The sequence below is a fragment of the Podarcis bocagei genome, assembly GCF_964188305.1.
Source record: "Podarcis bocagei genome assembly, chromosome: 3".
NCBI lineage: Eukaryota > Metazoa > Chordata > Lepidosauria > Squamata > Lacertidae > Podarcis > Podarcis bocagei.
Window position 1 is genome coordinate 38,008,773 of NC_138127.1, and position 18,945 is coordinate 38,027,717.

At 39.4% G+C, this 18,945-nt stretch overlaps 1 protein-coding gene across 13 annotated transcripts in view; it reads right to left on the reverse strand.

Annotated features, from left to right (window-relative positions):
- Window positions 1-18,945, reverse strand: part of FYN (FYN proto-oncogene, Src family tyrosine kinase) — a 109,945-nt gene that overhangs the window by 44,943 nt on the left and 46,057 nt on the right. For 11 of the 13 annotated variants that reach the window (XM_081186712.1, XM_081186714.1, XM_081186713.1 and 8 more), the window contains exon 2: window positions 12,318-12,390. The exons of 1 other annotated variant lie outside the window; for it this stretch is intronic. The gene's annotated coding sequence lies outside the window, so the exon portion shown is untranslated. Of the gene's footprint in view, window positions 1-6,383; window positions 6,472-12,317; window positions 12,391-18,945 lie in introns of all 13 variants that reach the window. One more of the 13 variants, XM_081186720.1, reaches the window with a different exon arrangement.

Sequence of the window (18,945 nt, forward strand, 5' to 3'; positions counted from 1 at the left end):
TCTTAACAGTAATTAAAGCATTAATAGGATTGCTCAGTAGATTAATTCATTAAGTTTAGATTTAGAAGGTAGAGTCTTAGCCAGATCTTAATCAGATTTGTCACCACCGTGCTTAAGATAGTTTCCCAAATAATACATTGTTTGTATGTCAAATAATCTTAATTGTAACATAGTTTTTATTCATTTCCATCTTTAAACTGTTTAACATGGTTGCATTGAGATATATCTTTGTCTACATTAGAGCATATGTCATGCAACAATTACATAAAATTAAAAATAAAGCAATAATAAACACTCAGATAAACATTTCTGAATATATTAACAAACTTGTGTCAAAGTATATAGCTCAGTCAGTAGGGCATAAGACTCTTATCATCTAATACTATAAACAAATTAAAACCTTAAAAACTTCACACAACTGTACACACACAAACACATTTCAGAATGCACAGGACAAGAGTCAAGAAATAACAGATAATCAGCTATATTCACTACATTCCAAGACTTCTAAGCAATTGGGTATTTTTCTTATCAGTGCAATTGTTAGCCGGGGGGGGGGGGGGCAAATGCAGCTCTACCTAGAGAGGGTTCCACACTGGGGGTGACATCTAAGTGAACACTGTATCTCTTGCCATTGTGAAACAGGCTATGCCCACAGATAGGGCCATGAGCAGGGCCAAAACCACTGCTTTTAGCGTATGAGCTGGCAGTATTGGAGAAAGTGATTCTGCAGTCATCTGTGCTTCAAACTATCCAATCCTTCAAATACTAACTCCTTGAATAGAACCCAGTGCCTCACAGGTAACTAGTGCAATCCTTTCACAATTAGTGTTACAGTCCAACCGCTGAACAGCCACATTCTGCTCTTGCAGCAGCATCCAGACCAGTTTCAAGGGCAGTCCCATGTACAGTGCATTGCAGTAGCATAGTCACAAGGTTAGCCAGGCATAGATTTCTGAAGTTAGACTATTCTGATCCAAAAACAACCATGGCTTGCCATCCCAGCGTTGCCTGTGATGTTTCTGCACAGCATCTCCTAATTCCGATGGAACTGAGAGACACAGCCAAGTAGCATCAGCATACTGATAACACCTCTCAGTGTCATCATACAGATGTTAAATATCATGGGGGGCAGAATGGAACCCGGTGGGATCCAATAGCACAAGTGCTAGGGACCAGGCAGATGTTCGTGAATGCTATTTTCTGGTAGCAGTCCTACAGGAAAGAATGAAACAACTGTAACATGGTGCCCCTGACTCCCAATCCACAGAGCTTCTTCCGCAAGATATGGTATCATCTTCTCCCCAAAACGCAGTCTTTATTCTTCACCTTACTGTGCACATTCAAAATTGACTTTAGTTAAGCTGTTACATTTTACAGAGCTGGACAGCAGTTTCCCTACAAAGAGTCTAAGATAGATAGATAGATAGATAGATAGACAGACAGACAGACAGACAGACAGACAGACACACACACACACACACACACACACACACACAAACTTATATTCCCACACTAACCCCCCTCTCCCAAAAAAAGCAGAGAGGGAGAGTAGGAGAGAAAGAGAGAGAGAGAGGAAGGAAGGAAGGAAGGAAGAGCTGGAAGTTAATTTTGTCCACTCCTGTTAATATTTCTGTAAACATTTTCTCATCTTTAGAATAGTTTTCTTGAAGCATAACAATCAATACTCTGGCTTTGTTTGTAGCTATTCTGTTTTAAATGCTTTTAATCACCGCGGCAAGAAAAAGTAAACAGAAGAGTGTTCAGCACCCCTCATCATCTCAGTAGCCTATTTTCTGCATGGGCAGCTTTGTCCTTTAGTTTCTTCAGCATAGAACCTAATCATGTCGTCCCTAATTGTAAGTGATACATACTCGTACATCTGTTTTCTCTGTAGAGCCTTTTAGAATTCTCTGAAGGGCACAGGAAGGATGTGGGCTCCTTTTTAGATTCAAATGAGGCAAATTAGCCTTACATTGGGTGCCACAAAGTAATGCCTATGTTACATTTAAGCGTGAGAAAGCGGAAGGAAACACACCACACACCATTCCTATGTAGGTTAACAACTTTGCCAAAGTTCATTTTGCCTTCCCGCTCAAACTGATTTTAAAACCTCTGAGGTTTCTTTCTTTCTTTCTTTCTTTCTTTCTTTCTTTCTTTCTTTCTTTCCTCAAGGTAAGGAACGGTTGCCAAAGAGACACAGGGGGAAGTAAGAAAAAAGTGCAGTAATTATGCAACCAAGAAAGTTAACGATCGTTTCACCTGTAGATATTTTTACATGCATTTACATGCATCAACAGAATGCACAGAACCTATTTAAATGCAGTGCTCTTGAAACAATTCCACACACTTGGGAATTGAATGGCATTTCATCTGTCCTTGTTGTGAACCCACGTGGTTTCACTTCAGCCCTAGTATCGCATCTCTGTAGGAAGCAAGGTAAGGTTGGGAGAGGGTCACAGCCCAATGAACTGCAAGATTCAGGGGTAAAACACATAATAACTGTATTTCACAAAGTCAGACAAATGGCGCACATCACCTGCTATTGTAAATCTTCAGTGGCAGGTTTGTCCCATGGCCTCAGGCAGAGATCATTTTTAGTCTTGCTACCAGAAATGGCCAGAACAGAAGATGAACCTTATACATGCAAAAGCACCCATCCCACTGAGGCGCTGCAGTGGATCTTGCTCTTCTCCCACACATTGCTACAAAAATTGATTTTTTTAGTGACAATGGCCTGATTCGCATGCCACAGCAAGTTAAACCTTTGCTTAGTATGACCACATGAGCCTGCAGGCTTCCAGAGGAGAATGTGGTAATGGTTTTAGCTCTCCGCTGGAAAACCAAAGCGCAAGCCTTTGATACAGCTCATGATTAGTCTGGAGAGAGTGGTTTCAGACAACATGCCAAGCCATACGTTAATGCATGAGCACTAAGCTGCCACTGTGGTTGGTAACTGTGAGAAATGGGTGCTGGACTAGATGGGCCTTTGCCCTGATCCAGCTTCTTATTGTTCATAGGAGTAGAATGAACAAGGAGGAGAAGATGAGCTGAACCTCCTCTCCTGGAGTCTACACACCCACACATTCATGCTAAGCCATGATTTGGAAAACTACTCAAGAAATGGGATTTGGAGATAATTAAATTTGGAATTCCTGGGTACTATATAATTTCCAGACCTTGTGATGAACATGCAATGCTTACTGAACACGCAACTGCTATGTAAAAGTATGCCATTCATTTGGTATAAGAAGAACTTGCTATTTAAAACGAAAGTGACTTTCTAATTTAGCAGGTTCAGATTACCAGGCACAGAGGCAGAGTCCAATTAATCAAATTTCAAGGCCAAGAGTTATCTGCTCCGTTTGTCTCCTCCTGTTTTCCCAAAGTAGAGCAGGTCTCAGTCACAAATTTTACACTAAATACTGGCACTTCCATCTTACTAATGCCTTACACTGGCAGTTAGCAGAGGAGCACATATAGTCATGCTGTACCTCAGGCACAGCAGGATTTCTCAGAGCTCATTGTAAGTTTTTTTATAAAATTAAATTTGAGAATTTCCCGACTTCAAAGCATGAAATGCGATGACTGATAAAAGTAGCGAGGAGAAGAAATGAGTCTGAGGAGAACAGCACAGTTTCAGATTAAATGCAACTAGTCGTCCAAGCAAGTTAGAAAAAAATAAATCATGTGAAGTTAATAGGTATGTATCTTGGTAATTAAGCCTTAATTTAAAATTATCTTTCTTCAAATACTTCTCTAGGCAAGAACCCTATAATTATGCCTGCATATATATATATATATGCATGTCATAATAAAATGCCAGCCATATTATTTTCACATACATTTAACTTTAACAATTATTTATGAAAATGGGAATAGGAAAGGCATATATTGGTGCACAGGATTTTCCAACAGGACTAAAAAGGTCAGAGTGAGAGTAAGTGTAAACTTTCTCTTTCTCTGTGTGTACACAATGTATGCAAGGTTCTCTTTCCCCCAAAGTCAAAGGTTCCTCTCAGTGAATTGGGTTAGACAGAATCAGGGGTGTGGTGGCAGTTACTGCCAAGTTCATTCCATTGAACATTCACTCATACAGCTTTGGGGTGTGGGAGCCCTGAGTACCCAATGTTTGGTGTAAGAGTCAAGTTGTGTCCAACAACAATTGTATTCCATTTTCTTTGTGCCATTTGAACATAGCTCTCATTAAAAACTGATCTCTCCTAGCACAGGTAGTTTAACGGTGGTGAAGATGACATGTGTGGTAGGTACAAATGGAGCAGCAGAGACATGTGCCCAGGGGTTCAGAAGGAAAAGGAGATGGGGAGCGTGAAACCACCAGGTCTCAACTCAAAGCCTGTCTCAGAAAGAAGGAGTGGGCAAACTGGAGAAAGGTAGTTAAGAAGCTGAGTACCACAGTGGAAGGGCAGGTAGTAGTAATATAATTTATTTATACCCCACCCATCTGGCTGGGTTTTCCCAGCCACTATGGGTGGCTCCTAACAGAATTAAAAGCACAATAAAACATCAAACATTAAAAACCTCCCTAAACAGGTAGGATCAATTATAGGTGCTGAGCAGAGAGAAATATGGTAGTAAGAGATAAGCAAGGTATGAGTGCATCTAAAGAACAATGTTTATGCAATTTAATCACATTTCAACTAGGAAGTGCCCGTATCCTCCAGTAACTCTAGGCATTCATTCTTCTTAACAATTAATCCCTTAGCCCTAGTACACTTGTTTGTGAGGTACAATTTCCTGCTGTGTTCCATGATACAGTGGTACCTCGGGTTACAGACGCCGCAAACCCAGAAATAGTACCTCGGGTTAAGAACTTTGCTTCAGGATGAGAACAGAAATCGCGCTGCAGCGGCACGGTGGCAGCGGGAGGCCCCATTAGCTAAAGTGGTACCTCAGGTTAAGAACAGTTTCAGGTTAAGAACAGACCTCCAGAACGAATTAATTTCTTAACCTGACGTACCACTGTATAGTTATAACCCCCTATCCCTCTTCATTACCAACAGGCATTAAGTACTCATTGCCCCATCTGTTGTGCATTCTACAATTTCCAGATTATTCAAGGATTCATATTCATGAATTTAGGTTTCCTCTATAACCTTTAGAATAAGAACCAATCTATGTAATTAGCACATTAATTACAGCTTAATCACACACTCAGTGATGACATGCACAATGACCTTACCTCTTGAATTAAATACTTCATAATGCTTATTCATAGCACCCCACATATAATCTCAGTAGCTACTAGTTTATATTAAAGCAATTTTCCTTTATGTTCCACATTCATGAGATAGTGCATACATGTACATAAGGCATAAGCAACAAACCTAATGTAGCAATACCAGCAAACCTAAAATGCTGATTTGCAAAGTGAATTGTATCCTAATAGCCAATAATGACATATAATCGATAATAAAATTTATAATATACTTTAAAATAGCCCCCCAATGATAAGCTCTTTCAAGGTGGGGATCAGAACCCCAAAATCACACCTAATTTAAACCCCTAAGTACCACACACCTCATTTCAGGGGGAAAGTTCTTATTGGAGAACATTCAGCACAGCCTTTTCTCATCAAAAGAATAGAGTTCTCAAAATATTTGGAAACGTTTTGGTAAGCAATAAAACTTTCATTTTTAAAAGGTGTACTCAATTTTATCTTGAGAGAGGCAGACAACAACAACGATATTGGTTCAGCTTTTGTGGCTGGAAGTAAACATTATTAAGTCAACTTGTGTAGGACAGGGCAGCATGTATCTGAAACTGAGTGTAAATGGCTATCAGATTTTGAAGAGCTGGAATCACTGCATCAAGCTCATCAATTTTGTTAACAGTTAAACCAAATAGTTTTAATCAGAGTTTGAATGAATGTGCAATTACTTTTGGGGAAAGAAACTTTCATTTTTAAAACAAAATATTATCAAGGAACTAGAACAGAATCCAAATCAAGACAAAATATGAAAAAACAGAATGAATCACACAAACACACACTATTTTCTCAAAGCCGTTTGGGTTGTGAAAAGACTAGGAAAACCTGGTATGACCTTTTCCCAATGCCAGTGGCATTTAATTTAATTGATTATCTGCATATTCTGAGTAACAATCATGCTAATTACCCATGGGGTTTAAAGCAATCAAAGTACTGATGAGAAAACAGAGTGGCACATGTGTCTGCGTACAGGCAGCCTGTGTTGATATTTAAATGCAGATCCTCTATAGTACAGTTGTCTTGAACAGAGGAGCCATGTCTGCAGCTGTCACATCAGCTGACAAGGGATCATTACTGCTATTTACATACAGCTGACAATTAAATAAATTTCCTATGGAAGCAGAGCAAACATTGACACTTATGTGAAAAATACCTTTTTTCTGAAGGTATTTCACATTCTTGTGCACAGAAGAAAACAGTGCCAGCTCTGTAAAAGTTCATCTGCATACTTTGCTGTAAACCTGAAATAATTCAAAAATACTTTTAGAACAACAGGTGATTGCACAAATTCAAGTTTTAGACTGGGAGAGCTATTTTGCCTTCACTAAACCAATGGATTAATGAAATATGAGTTGAACCTCCTATAGTTTGGAAATAAACTGAAGGTTTGTGAACACACAGACACAGACACACACACACACACACACACACACACACGATAAATCTCTTTAGTTAGATCTTCCCAGACTACCAGGTACATGTATGAATGCAAATAAAAAAAAATGTACAAACTACACTTAAGCATTTGGACTGAATTCAAATATACCCTGAATACTACAAAGAAAATATACGTTGAGCATTTGAAGAGTCATAGTAAATGGATCTATTTATTTATTCTGCATATAAGATTTTCTGTATTTCCTCATGCGTAGTTGTCTTCAAATCTAAGTCAGTTTATATTCCACATGATAAACAGGATTATAACTGGAGAGCTAACATATAAACCAAGAGGAGGGGTAGCCCTTCAGATGATGTTTAATTCCAACTTTCCTCATCCCTGACCAATAGCTATGCTGACTGGGGCTGATGGAGTCCAACAACATCTGGAGGAAGAAAGATTAGCCAACTTTGAGATAGATGAATAAGTTTGAGAAATTTGCTGGTTTAAACCTTGCTTTAGCAACAAGCTCAGGACCAAAAGAAAGGTGATGTTATTCGCTCATTTACTAATTGCAGAAATGTTTTTAACAGTGCAATGCTGTTCAGTAGTATGTACCACTGAGTTCAATGGGGTCTACTCCCAGAGTAGCGTGTACAGTTCTGCTGCTCCTAAATAGCTGCTGCAGGAGGCCCCATCTGCATGGAAATTGGGGAAGGTTTTTTTTCCTCCTTTGCCCCTGCAATATGAGAATAACAACACCAATCTACTTTAGTGGGCTGTTCCTAAGATAATGTGAACTGCTTTGTACATTTGGAAAGTACAATATGCTTCTCAAGTTCTATACAACAAAATGGCTCTAACAGTGCAATCCTAACTATAGAAAGTGTGTAAATTACATGAGTTGTGCTACCCCATCCCAAACTTCATTCAGGAGAAGTTTGACTGACACTACCATTTGCCAGCTGAATTCTGCTGGGTTACTAGATCACGTGTCCTAGCTGAAAGGGGTCTAGAATAGGTATGTCTTTCCTTACCCCACCCTGCACTGACCATGTCCCTTTTTGGGGCCTTTGGTCAGTATAAATTCTACCAACTTAAATTCCACCAGCTGAGCTGACCTGAGGGCCTTATTCTGGCACATCACCAGCTTAGCCAGGGTGAAGGACTTCTACTGGTGTAGCCCCAGCTAAGCCAGGAAGAACTAGGATCCACTGAATCCCAGCTCCCTTATCCTGGCAGATCGTGGGTTTGAATTGCACTGTTAGTTATTTCCTGAAACGAAGAAGGGATAAAGTTTCAGGCTTAGGTGCACCTTCCCCTGCGTTTCATTCGCCCTTCCACTCCACTTGAGTAGAAAGCAATCCAGCCCCAATACTGTGCCTCTCCAGATTTGCCTCTACAGTGGTACCTCGGGTTACATATGCTTCAGGTTACATACACTTCAGGTTACAGACTCCACTAACCCAGAAATATTACCTTGGGTTAAGAACTTTGCTTCAGGATAAGAACAGAAATCGTGCTCCAGCAGCGGCGTGGCAGCAGCGGGAGGCCCCATTAGCTAAAGTGGCGCTTCAGGTTAAGAACAGTTTCAGGTTAAGAACGGACCTCCGGAACGAATTAAGTACGTAACCAGAGGTACCACTGTAAGGTGGTAGGTAGATATATTGAAATATATGGTGCAGCAGCCCCTAAGTCATATCACACTAGTATTGGAAATACTAATCAAAACAAGGGTAGAAAAAAGGGAGTACAGCTAAAATAAGAGTGATGCAAGTTTCAAAATCGCACTGATTAATAATAGATAGTACACTTGGGGATTTTACTACTGATTTATTGAGATTTAAATAAATAAACCATCGTAATGGGTTGAGATGGCAAATAATTTAAAAGCATCTCCTTCCCCCCCTCCCCTTAGCCACTGCTAAAGCTCTTGTTAGTAGTGGTAAAGTGTACAAAATGCATAAACAACAAACATAATCTCACTTCTGGAAAAAAAGGCTTCTCTCCCACCCCTCAACGCAAAACCTTAACAATGCAGATACAGACAAACCTAATACTTAGAAATGGATGCTCTGTCAGCACGTTAAAGAGAAAACGTTATTTTAAAAATGGCAAAGAAAGAAGCCACAATTTCTGGGGTCTTTCTAGAATTCAAGCCACTTCTGAGCATATTAAAGAGAAGTGTTATTAAAGAAAGGACAAGAAAGAAACCATAATTTCTGGGGTCAATCTACAGTTCAAGCCACTTCTAAGGTTATTAAATGGAAACTATATTTGGATTTCAGTGAGCAAAATCTGTTCGGTTTTGTGGCAGGTTTTGTTTTTTTTAACCCTTAGCACAGCCCCCCCACAAGTACAAAGCAGAAGATATTCTATTCTATTAAAATCCTCCAAAGATGTCAGATATGCAAGATGTTATTCAGGCTGGTTGCCAAGCTCTCCAGAAATACTCACCAACCCTGTTCCTTCATATTGCAACCTGCCCACAGATTGCACATCAAGGAAAAATCAAGTTATGTGCTCTCAACTGGGTTCACACTAGATGTATGACAGTTTCACTGCAACATCATGGTGATCATGGTGTTTGCTCTGTGTCAAAAGCAGTGGCAGCACTGGGCTCCCCTGTGCCATATCACCCCACATGGCAAGGGTCCTTCAGATGTTGAATTCCAACTTCTAGCAGCAGCATGGGCAACAGCCAGGGATGGTGGGAACTTGAGCCCAGCCCCATATAGGATGTGATTCTGTGCTGGCACAGCTATTGAGGCAGACTTGGCTTTAAAATCATAGCTTTTCACAAAGTGAGAGCTTTAAAAGAAGGGTAGATAAAGATGAGAAGTCCAGAGTTTGCCCCATAATGTGGGTGGCATGAAATATATTTGGGACATGTCATGGTGGATATATAATCCTGAGCCACTCTTGACAGCGAAGTCTCAGCATGAATGTGTGTGTTAACATACTGTGTACCTAGAACATAACTTAGGGGCATTAATTAAAATAGATCTGGTCTGAGTAAAATTTAGTTGACCACCACTCATAAAGTTGGGCACACTGAGATCCAGATCACTGTCAGAAAGCAGCTGAATTCTAGAGCACAGACGTCTGCCAACATGCCAGTGACAGCTTCCTTTTTGGGGCTAACCAACAGCTTTAAGGGGGTGCTTCTTCATAAGGTTCATGGTAAGGGGGGAAAGGCTTGTCCTCCTTCCCCATGTTCCACGGCCCCAATCCTGGTCTTCCCTCCTCCCCTATTAATGCTATTTAGAATAAAATAACTGGACATATTAAATTTAATCCCACATTGAATGTTGCATCTGATTCAACCCTCAGGCAGAGGCATTCACATTACTACCTACCCAGTGTTTATAGCTGGAGATGCCAGAGACTGAACCTAGGGACTTCTGCCTTGCAAAACACATGTCTTACTATTGTGCTATGGTTTTCCCCTGCTTCATTTTGGGGGCCTTCATTTTGAAAATGGCTACTGGTAATTGGCTAAGGATGCTATACTGATGGAGGGTTAAGACACCAAATGTTTATTATAAATAAAATCCTACATTGAATAAGTATTTTTGTTCCTATTCACAGTGTTTTAAATACTGAATAGGCATTAGAAAGAATGCAGAATCATCCTTTGAAACAGTATTAATATAAAACTTTGCACCAATATCATACTAGATAAGCTTTTCTACCTTATGATTTATATGAACAAATCCTATCAATGACCACAACTATCTTGCCCATAATTATCTTTCTTCAGTACTACCATCAGAACCAAATTATCCTTGAGAAATGAGACAATACGCAGGAAAACATCCTAAGTCCAAGTGCTATGCATACATAGAACAGATGCTTCTTTTTAAATAGCTATGATGAAAGTCCTCCTGGGAATTTTTTTTTAACCTAGCACATGAGCATCATTATTCCAGTTCCTGTTACTGGTCAGCTGGGATGCTTTCCCAGGCTTCTGTCTTAATTTGAGCTCAGCAACCTGATTAATAAGCAACCCTGTAAAAATATTTCATCATGTGTTATTCATTTTTTTTAAATCACACCAAGCTCCAATGCTGTTTTCATAATTCATGTGCCAAAGAGATTAAAAGAAAAACCTGTAGAGATCTTTTAGTCAGCAAGCAATGTGTAGTTTTGTCACTGAGGCCACATCCTTACTGTTGAGGTTGTGCATATGAGCGTACAGAAAAGCCATAAATATCTTTAAATAAATCACATAATTATGTCAAGGCACTAGTATGCCATGCTTAGTGATATGGAAATGAATCTATGTTGCTTTTGCAGAGCAATCCTACTGAACGGTTGTGTAGGGTGAAAACTGATGGCAGAGGATGTAAGATCTCCAAAGTCCTGGTAAGCAGGCAGCAAAAGGGTAGAAGAGAGAGCAAAGTGGTGCTTGTGATTCCCCCCCCCCTTGGGCTATTTTTTAGTTAATAGATACATGGCATTTAACACTTATAAGACTCAGCTATATAGAGAAAACATCCTCTTCAGCATGCTGGAAATAATGCAAGGTAATTGACATGACTTTCCATATGTGATGGACATGGGAATTTGTGCAGCCATTTGGGGAAAGGTTATTTACAGAAATAAGCAAAAGTACAAATCACAATGTACAATGCAACCCATGCCTAGGTTTATTAAAAAAATAATTAAGTCACTCAAATTATTGCACAAGGAACTTGTCACTTTTCTTCTGGTAGCAGCATGATTGCTCATAGCAAAAAATATAAATAAAAAATTAGAAAGGACTGAATTATCTACACATCACACAATGGAAGCAGAACGTATGGACAATTACTTTATCTGAAAAACTAAGAGAGTACATGCCCTGAATGATGGCAACTGATACGGACGATTTCCCTGAAATATGGCACCCCTTTATCAAGTAGTCAAATGAACACTCTGATGACTGGCAACTACCATCTACACATATAGATTTATTACTCTTCTGTCCAGGGGGGAGGGAGGGAGGGGAAAAAACCCAATTGTTTAGACACTAATATCTTCCACCTCTTTCCAAGCCTCTAACAAGAGTTACTAATTTCAGCCAGCACACTAGGAAACTGATGGACAAAAAGTTGAATTATATGGGAAGTCCTATCCTCCAATGAGAAATCTGCATGGATCATCTCTAGGGAGTTTTATATGTCATTGTCTGATATAACAAGGAGTAACATTATACAAAATCAGTCCTCTATAAAAAAAGACACGGTACAAGAGATAAGAAACAGATGCGGTATGTCAGTCTCCACACTGTTACAAAATCATTTATATCAACCTTTTAAAAATAGTTCTATCTGAACCATAATACTAGTTTGCATGATGCCATAGGAAATTTCTTTTTTAAGGCAAACCTTTATAATATCCCTCCTTTAGATTTTAGCTCCAAGGCTTTTAAGTACTTTATAAAAGCCACAGCACAATAAGTGGAAGCTGTTTCAGAAATTAAACTGTCTAGTGCATTCCTTGCCTCAAGGCTCAGCTTGATTTCTTTCAAGACTTCTCATTATAACCCAAAAGTCTTCATGCAAAACTAAAATAAAGGAAAATACAAAAGGAGGAAAATACTGCCCACACCAGTAACCAACTTTGTAAAATTATAGGTTTCCTATCTAAGTAGAAATTAAAGCAGAACAGTTGAAACAATTTAATGGGCACAACTGCAAAAGCGTAAGATATAGAGTTGCTTACCAGAATTTCCCCCCTGTAAACAGAGCAAGTTTTTATTCACCACATTTTTTCAAGAGCTTCTGTAAGACTGGACCTGCAACAAAAGAGGAAATTGCTCAGTTATGTACTTCCATCATTATTTACTTACACAGTGCCGAACAACTCTGGTGTTTCTAACAAAACTCCTTTTATAACAATTTTTGAATTGGGCTGTGCACCAGTGATGGGACTGGAGCATAACACCAACACAGGGAGTTGACCTGTTTTTCATTTTTTTAAAAATGTCGCTATAGAGTTACCAACGGCCAAGAGAGCAGAACCAGTGGATGAAGGCATTGTCCAATCTTTCTTTCACAGTATTGATTTTTCCTCTTTGTAAAAGGTATACTTGAGATTGAGCGTTATTAACAAAACATATGGTCTGTGATAAAACCAAAAATAACGTACCCTTCAAAATTACAATGCCGACATAATTGGAATTTTCACATATTGTTAAAAGGGTCCATCCAGCAAGGGAAAGTGTTACAATAAATACAATTAATTCCTTCAGACCTGCTCAGTTATTGGCATGTTGGTATTTCACATAGCAATAAAGTGTCTCAATCATGTGCAACAAAGTAGTTGTGAGAATGGAAGTCTGCAAATTGCTTTCCCACACTCAGCAAATTGTTACAGCTGCAATTGTATCTTTTTGTAAAGTTACAGTTTGCTGCAACTGGTTTACCCTTTATCGTTATACAAAATAAAAAAATAAGCAATACAATAAGTCCATGATCATAACTGGAAACAATTTTCCAGTTACTGAAGGCCATACAAACAGACATGGCATAACTTGGGCACTGTAAGAAGTAAGAACGGTAAAATGAACAGGTGCCACTATTTCACCAAAGTTAACTAATTTTTTCATGGCAGCTACTTGAGTTCTTTCCTTAGGCTATATACATAGACAGAACAGCTTGCAGTGCAGACAAGCAGCGCTGTCAGAACAATTTTTATGGCAATAATCATTGGGGAAAAGAAGAGCCTGTGTCTTGTGGTAGTATAAGATTTGAGAAACAGAACAAACAAGATCTTGGAGTGGTTGGAGAATGAGGTACAATGCCATTGAATGCCTGAAGATTAAGGAAGAGAACAGAGGTACAGTACATTCTCTACGGTTAATTCAAAACTGTTTCCTCAGCATTGAGAGAAGGATAACAATTGTGTTTAAGGTACACATGACTAAAGACTGAAGGCATAATCCTGCTTGGCCACAAAGGCCCAGTTCACAGATCCCATTAATTAAACATAGGTTTAAATCAACTATGCTTTAATGTGAATTAGCAGCGTACTTGTTCCCAGGGCACACCTCCTGCTACTGCCATGAAGCAAAGCAGAGTCTGTGTCATGGGTAGGAAAACTAAGGCCCGGGGGCCGGATCTGGCCCAATCGCCTTCTAAATCTGGCCTGCGGACTGTCCGGGAATCAGCATGTTTTTACATGAGTAGAATGTGTCCTTTTATTTAATATGCATCTCTGGGTTATTTGTGGGGCCTGCCTGGTGTTTTTACATGAGTAGAATGTGTGCTTTTATTTAAAATGCATCTCTGGGTTATTTGTGGGACATAGGAATTTGTTCATTCCCCCCCCCCCCCAATATATATAGCCCGGCTCCCAACAAGGTCTGAGGGACAGTGGACCAGCCCCCTGCTGAAAAAGTTTGCTGACCCATGGTCTGTGTCATCTGGCAGAGTTGTGTCATCTCAACCTAGGCTTATGGTTTGCTTTCCCCAAACAAACCATGAGTGGTGTGTCAAGAACAACCCTTGGTTACCGCATGTAGTTTGTTGGGGAAGAATCAACCCAGCAGCCCAGGTTTTGATAACATTGGTTTGGTTTGTTTATGATACGGAAACAGCAGCAGTGCAGAAGGAGCACCATGGGGACTAGCAAGCTTCTTATTCACATTAAACCATTGTTTGTTTCAAACTGTAGTTTAATTTGACCTGTGAACCAGGCTATAGACCGGCTTCATTAGAGGTCAGTATGGCTCTTTTCTCACCCATGCCCACTCCACATATGCTCTGCCACAGCTCAACTATTCATTTCAAGGAGAGGCTCTCCTGAGATGCACAATAAAGCAATCGAGGAACTGCATTTTACTTAAGCCCCTACATGAAATACTGTTACTCTGAAAAGTGCCTTATTTATTTCCCCTTCCCCTGGAAAAATGTATTGCTGGCTTTAAGAAAAAAATATTATGGCAGTGAACAGCATAAGATCGACAACAAAAACCCAACCCGAAAGTTCAAAATTCATCACAAAAATCAGTAAACCAGCTTATTACACCAAATAACACATCTCAAGGAAAGTGTGGGTGGTTCTATAGAAGCCACGAGGCAGTCATGGCGTTTCCTTGAAGTGAACATTCATGATACAATCTAGAGTGTGAGGAGAGCTGCTGAGGACCTAGGGCAGATGTTGGGGAGGCAAGAGTTATAGTGGTCTTTATATATCTCAGGGTATGGTCTGAATGAAGGCACGTGAGGTCACTGCCTCTGTCTGGTCAGTGCTTGGATGAGAGATTGCCTGGAAACCACATGTATTTCCACCTTGCGTTTCATGACGAAAGAAAGGCAGGATATGAATGTAAATACATAAATATACAAGATAAATACATAAATAAATAAAATGGAGTCTCTGCATGAGAGGCAAGAGTGCTTCACAGGGGAGTTTTTTAAATATATTTTGAATGGCATATGTAAAAAGAGTTCTGTTATCTATGTTTTAAACACACACACACACACACACACACACACACACACACACACACACACACACGAGATATGACTTCATCCCACATTAGCATGCCCTGCAATTAAGATTCTCCTTGGAGGTTAGTCTTTGGGTCCCTCTTTAGATGTTAGGCAGGTTGTAACCTGTGACAGCTGCCCTGCCTGTGACACTCTCTCTACAGGGAGGTTTTGCAGCATCTTCTGGGTATCAGGTAAAGACTTCTGGGGGGGGGGCAGATCTTTTTGTTGCTGGCTTTTACAGTGTGTTTTAACTTGACTTGCAATTGTTTGCATCCTAAGAATCACAAAGTGAATTCTTGAATTGTGTAAAATGAGAGTTTCCCACATGCAAAATGCCTCTGTCTGGTTTTGGGTAATTCCTTCTTCCAACACCAGCTCCCCATGCCATTCTCATGCTGTTCAGGAACCTTTCCACAGCACAAAGGGGAGGGTGTTCAGAGGGAAAGGAAAAAAACCCTTCCATGAGCTTCTATTTGTGTAGTTTTTCTTCTTCAAATCTAAGCCATCCTTTTTCTGCTGCTCTGTTTTATTTTGATTTTTAAAAATGTATTATGGTCATGTTTAAATAATATGTTGGCTATGGTTGAATCATACACTCCTAGAGGCTTTGCTTTGTAAGAATGAAGTAGAAATCTTTTATTTTTGTACTTGATTTTTGTTTCAAGTACCCAAAAACAGTGATCAACAAATTATGATGTTGTAACTTAAGAACATGCAGCACAATCATTGATCATTGAATTGTAGAGTTGGAAGGGACCCCCAGGGTCATCTAGTCCAGCCCCCTGCAATGCAACATGGGGCTCAAACCTATGCATGGTTATGCTCAGAAACAAAACCCACTATATTCAGGGATGTTCATCCCCTACCATATTGGACTTGTGTTTTCTGAACTACTAGTAACAAGACTAGTTTTTTTAAAAAAAAGATTATGCTGACAAACCAATGGAGTGATATCTGATTTGTTCAGCAAACTATAGAGTCGGCACATAAATTAGGTATGAAAAGAGCTGTGGTGTATGTACAAAATAAACAATAAGTAGTGTATTCTTACAGACTAATGCTGATTCACTTATTTTTGGGAGGCCAGATTACTATTTCAGAGTGTATTTTGTGACAGATCAGTACTGAAGTAGATAGAAAACACAGATAAAGAAATATATAGATATATATTATGAGCCAAAGCCTCAACGTGTGCATTTCTACTGTCCACCGCTCCCCAGCTATAAACACTAAGGAGAAAGAATTTTCCCATGTCTAATAGATATGAAAACCAAGGCAACAACTATATTTTCCCCTGACCTAGAATCCTTCTACCCCCAAACCACAGTGAAAGGAAAGTCTAAAGATAAATGAGACGTTTTATTACTTGATTTCATTCAGATCACATTATGCAAAGCAGAAAACAATAATTACTGGAATTTCTTATTTCCCTCTGACTTCTTCCTGTTCTGCTCAGAAACTCTAATAAATTTGCAAAGAATTATCTTGCTTATGTTAATTAGCTTGTTAGCTACACAGTAGCTCAGCTTTTGCAAAAGAAAAATGCTTGCCGTAACTGCCAATGAAATTGGTTAGATAACCTCACCTTTTTTAAAATTTAAAATAATGGAACAAATTTGAAGAAAAGCCGAATACAACATGATATATTCAGATTCCAAGAGGCAGCCCTTACAGTGGTACCAAGATATTTTTGTTTGCAAGTCTGGGCCATGCTAATGCAGAAGATATTGGTTCAGATGTAATGCTCCAGGCATCATAAACCATGGTTTACGAAACCAGGAACATGCACAGGGCTCACATCTCCCCCTCTCTCCTCAAAATGTGGAACCCTGGTTTAATGTTGGTAAATTAACCAGAATAGTTCTTCCCAGCTTAAAAAGTATGGTTTATTAAATCTGGAATGGGAAACCGAAACCATGAAACGCTGAAGGCCACTGAATCTGATTTAAGCAACTCTGACACATGGCCCTCAGGGTCCCTCCCAACTCTACAGTTCCATGATTCTATGAAGCAACTCTAGCTCAATAAGTTCCTCTGCCCCCTTCCTCCTCACTCCCAAACTCTGGATTTGGAATATTAATCAAGTTGAAGCATTCCCTAATATTATTTCTATTATTATGTACTGTAAATCATTTGCATTGCTACCAAATGATGATGCAAATGAGTGCTCTAATTTGTAATTATATTATCTATGTTATGTTTTTATTGTTAGCCACCTTTAGTGCTTTGTGTGTGGAGGGGGGGAGCACAAGCTATCTCTGGGAATACAGTTCTCAGTTTTTGCTGTTATGTTGCTACTCATTTTATGGGTAGCAGCTAAAAACAGTCCAGAAGAAGCACGGATAAGGACAGATCAATATTTGTTCCCCATAATGGTATTATTATATTATTGTGATTATTTGTTTCATTTATGAAGCATTTCCTATGAAGCATTTCAAAGTGATTTTGCAAAACAATTAAAAATAAATTAACAATTGCATACATAATAACAAGTTCAAATCCAATATGAATACAAAAGGAATTTTCCACCTAGAGGGCACCAACATATGCTGAAAAGACAAACGTAATCGTAACCATGAAAGATCTTAGCAGAACTGGAAAGGCTTGGGCCCTTTATGATTCTAACAGATATATGTTGCTTTAGATAATGATAACACCTATTATTATTTATTAGATCTTTAGATTGCCCTTAATTCCAAAGGATTCCAGAGAGAATGACAAAGCAATACAAAAACCCAGCTCACATTGAAATAAAAATTGATGTACAATTGAAACAGGGATGGCTAACCTCTCTGGATATTACTGAACTACAACTCCCATCAGTAGCATAGAGCATGGCCAGGAATGATGGAAGCTGTAGTCTGGCAGCATCTGGAGGGCCACAGGTTTTCCATTCTTGCTTTAAAACAATAATTGCAATAATTAAGGTTCTATAATATGAAAAAAGCCCAAACCGAAAGGTAGGATCAGTAGGGTGATTCCAAACACAGCAACCAGGAATCTTCTGAGGGAAATTATCTCTTTCCCCAAGCATCAGCAAACTGTAACATCACAACAATATTACTATATACAGCAAGTCTAGACAAGCCAGATCTTTCTCCTGACAATGCAAAATGTTATAGTGGTGAAATCAAGATAGCAAGACAAACTGCTTTCCTTGTTTTAGGTAGATGTCAGGTGCTATCACGTAGGATAGTTTTCATATGACAAAAATGCACCCTTGAAAAACAAAGAGAATACTATACATATCTTAACACATCTAAGAACTGCAATGACAAACATTTCATAATGAAGTAGATGATGTTTGAGATCAAGTGGCAAACACAACTGTATCACATAATTAAGTGGTGAGGAACTGGTCATGGATGAAATATGGCCTGCAAATGAACAGAAGCACACTACTGAATCATGGCCTTAAAATGAATAGAAGAAATGTCTATGCAACCTTCTCTTAAGTGGCTTCAGAGTACCGCAGATACTGCTAGAAACACATGAAAATACCAGGCATGTTTTATAGTATCCTTCTCACTCCAGGTAGCACTACGGCTTCCAGTCATAGAAAGTTGCAAGTATGTAGGAGTCGGCAAGAAAGTGAATGAGAACCCAAAGTCCCAGTGTCAGAGGAAGTCTCCAGGCCACCTGGGGTGGGTGGGTGGATCTGCGTTCACAGCATTGTGCATTGGACACCATGGGGCCAACATCTTGGGCTGAATGCCTGGGCCCATACTACATGATTTGGCCTAAGGGGTATGGCATGGGGTGGCCTGCTGCCTTGGCCGACGTTGTGCATTGCAGTGGTGGGTTCCCCAGATGCCCTGATCATAACTGTAATGACAATTATATGGTCAGAACTG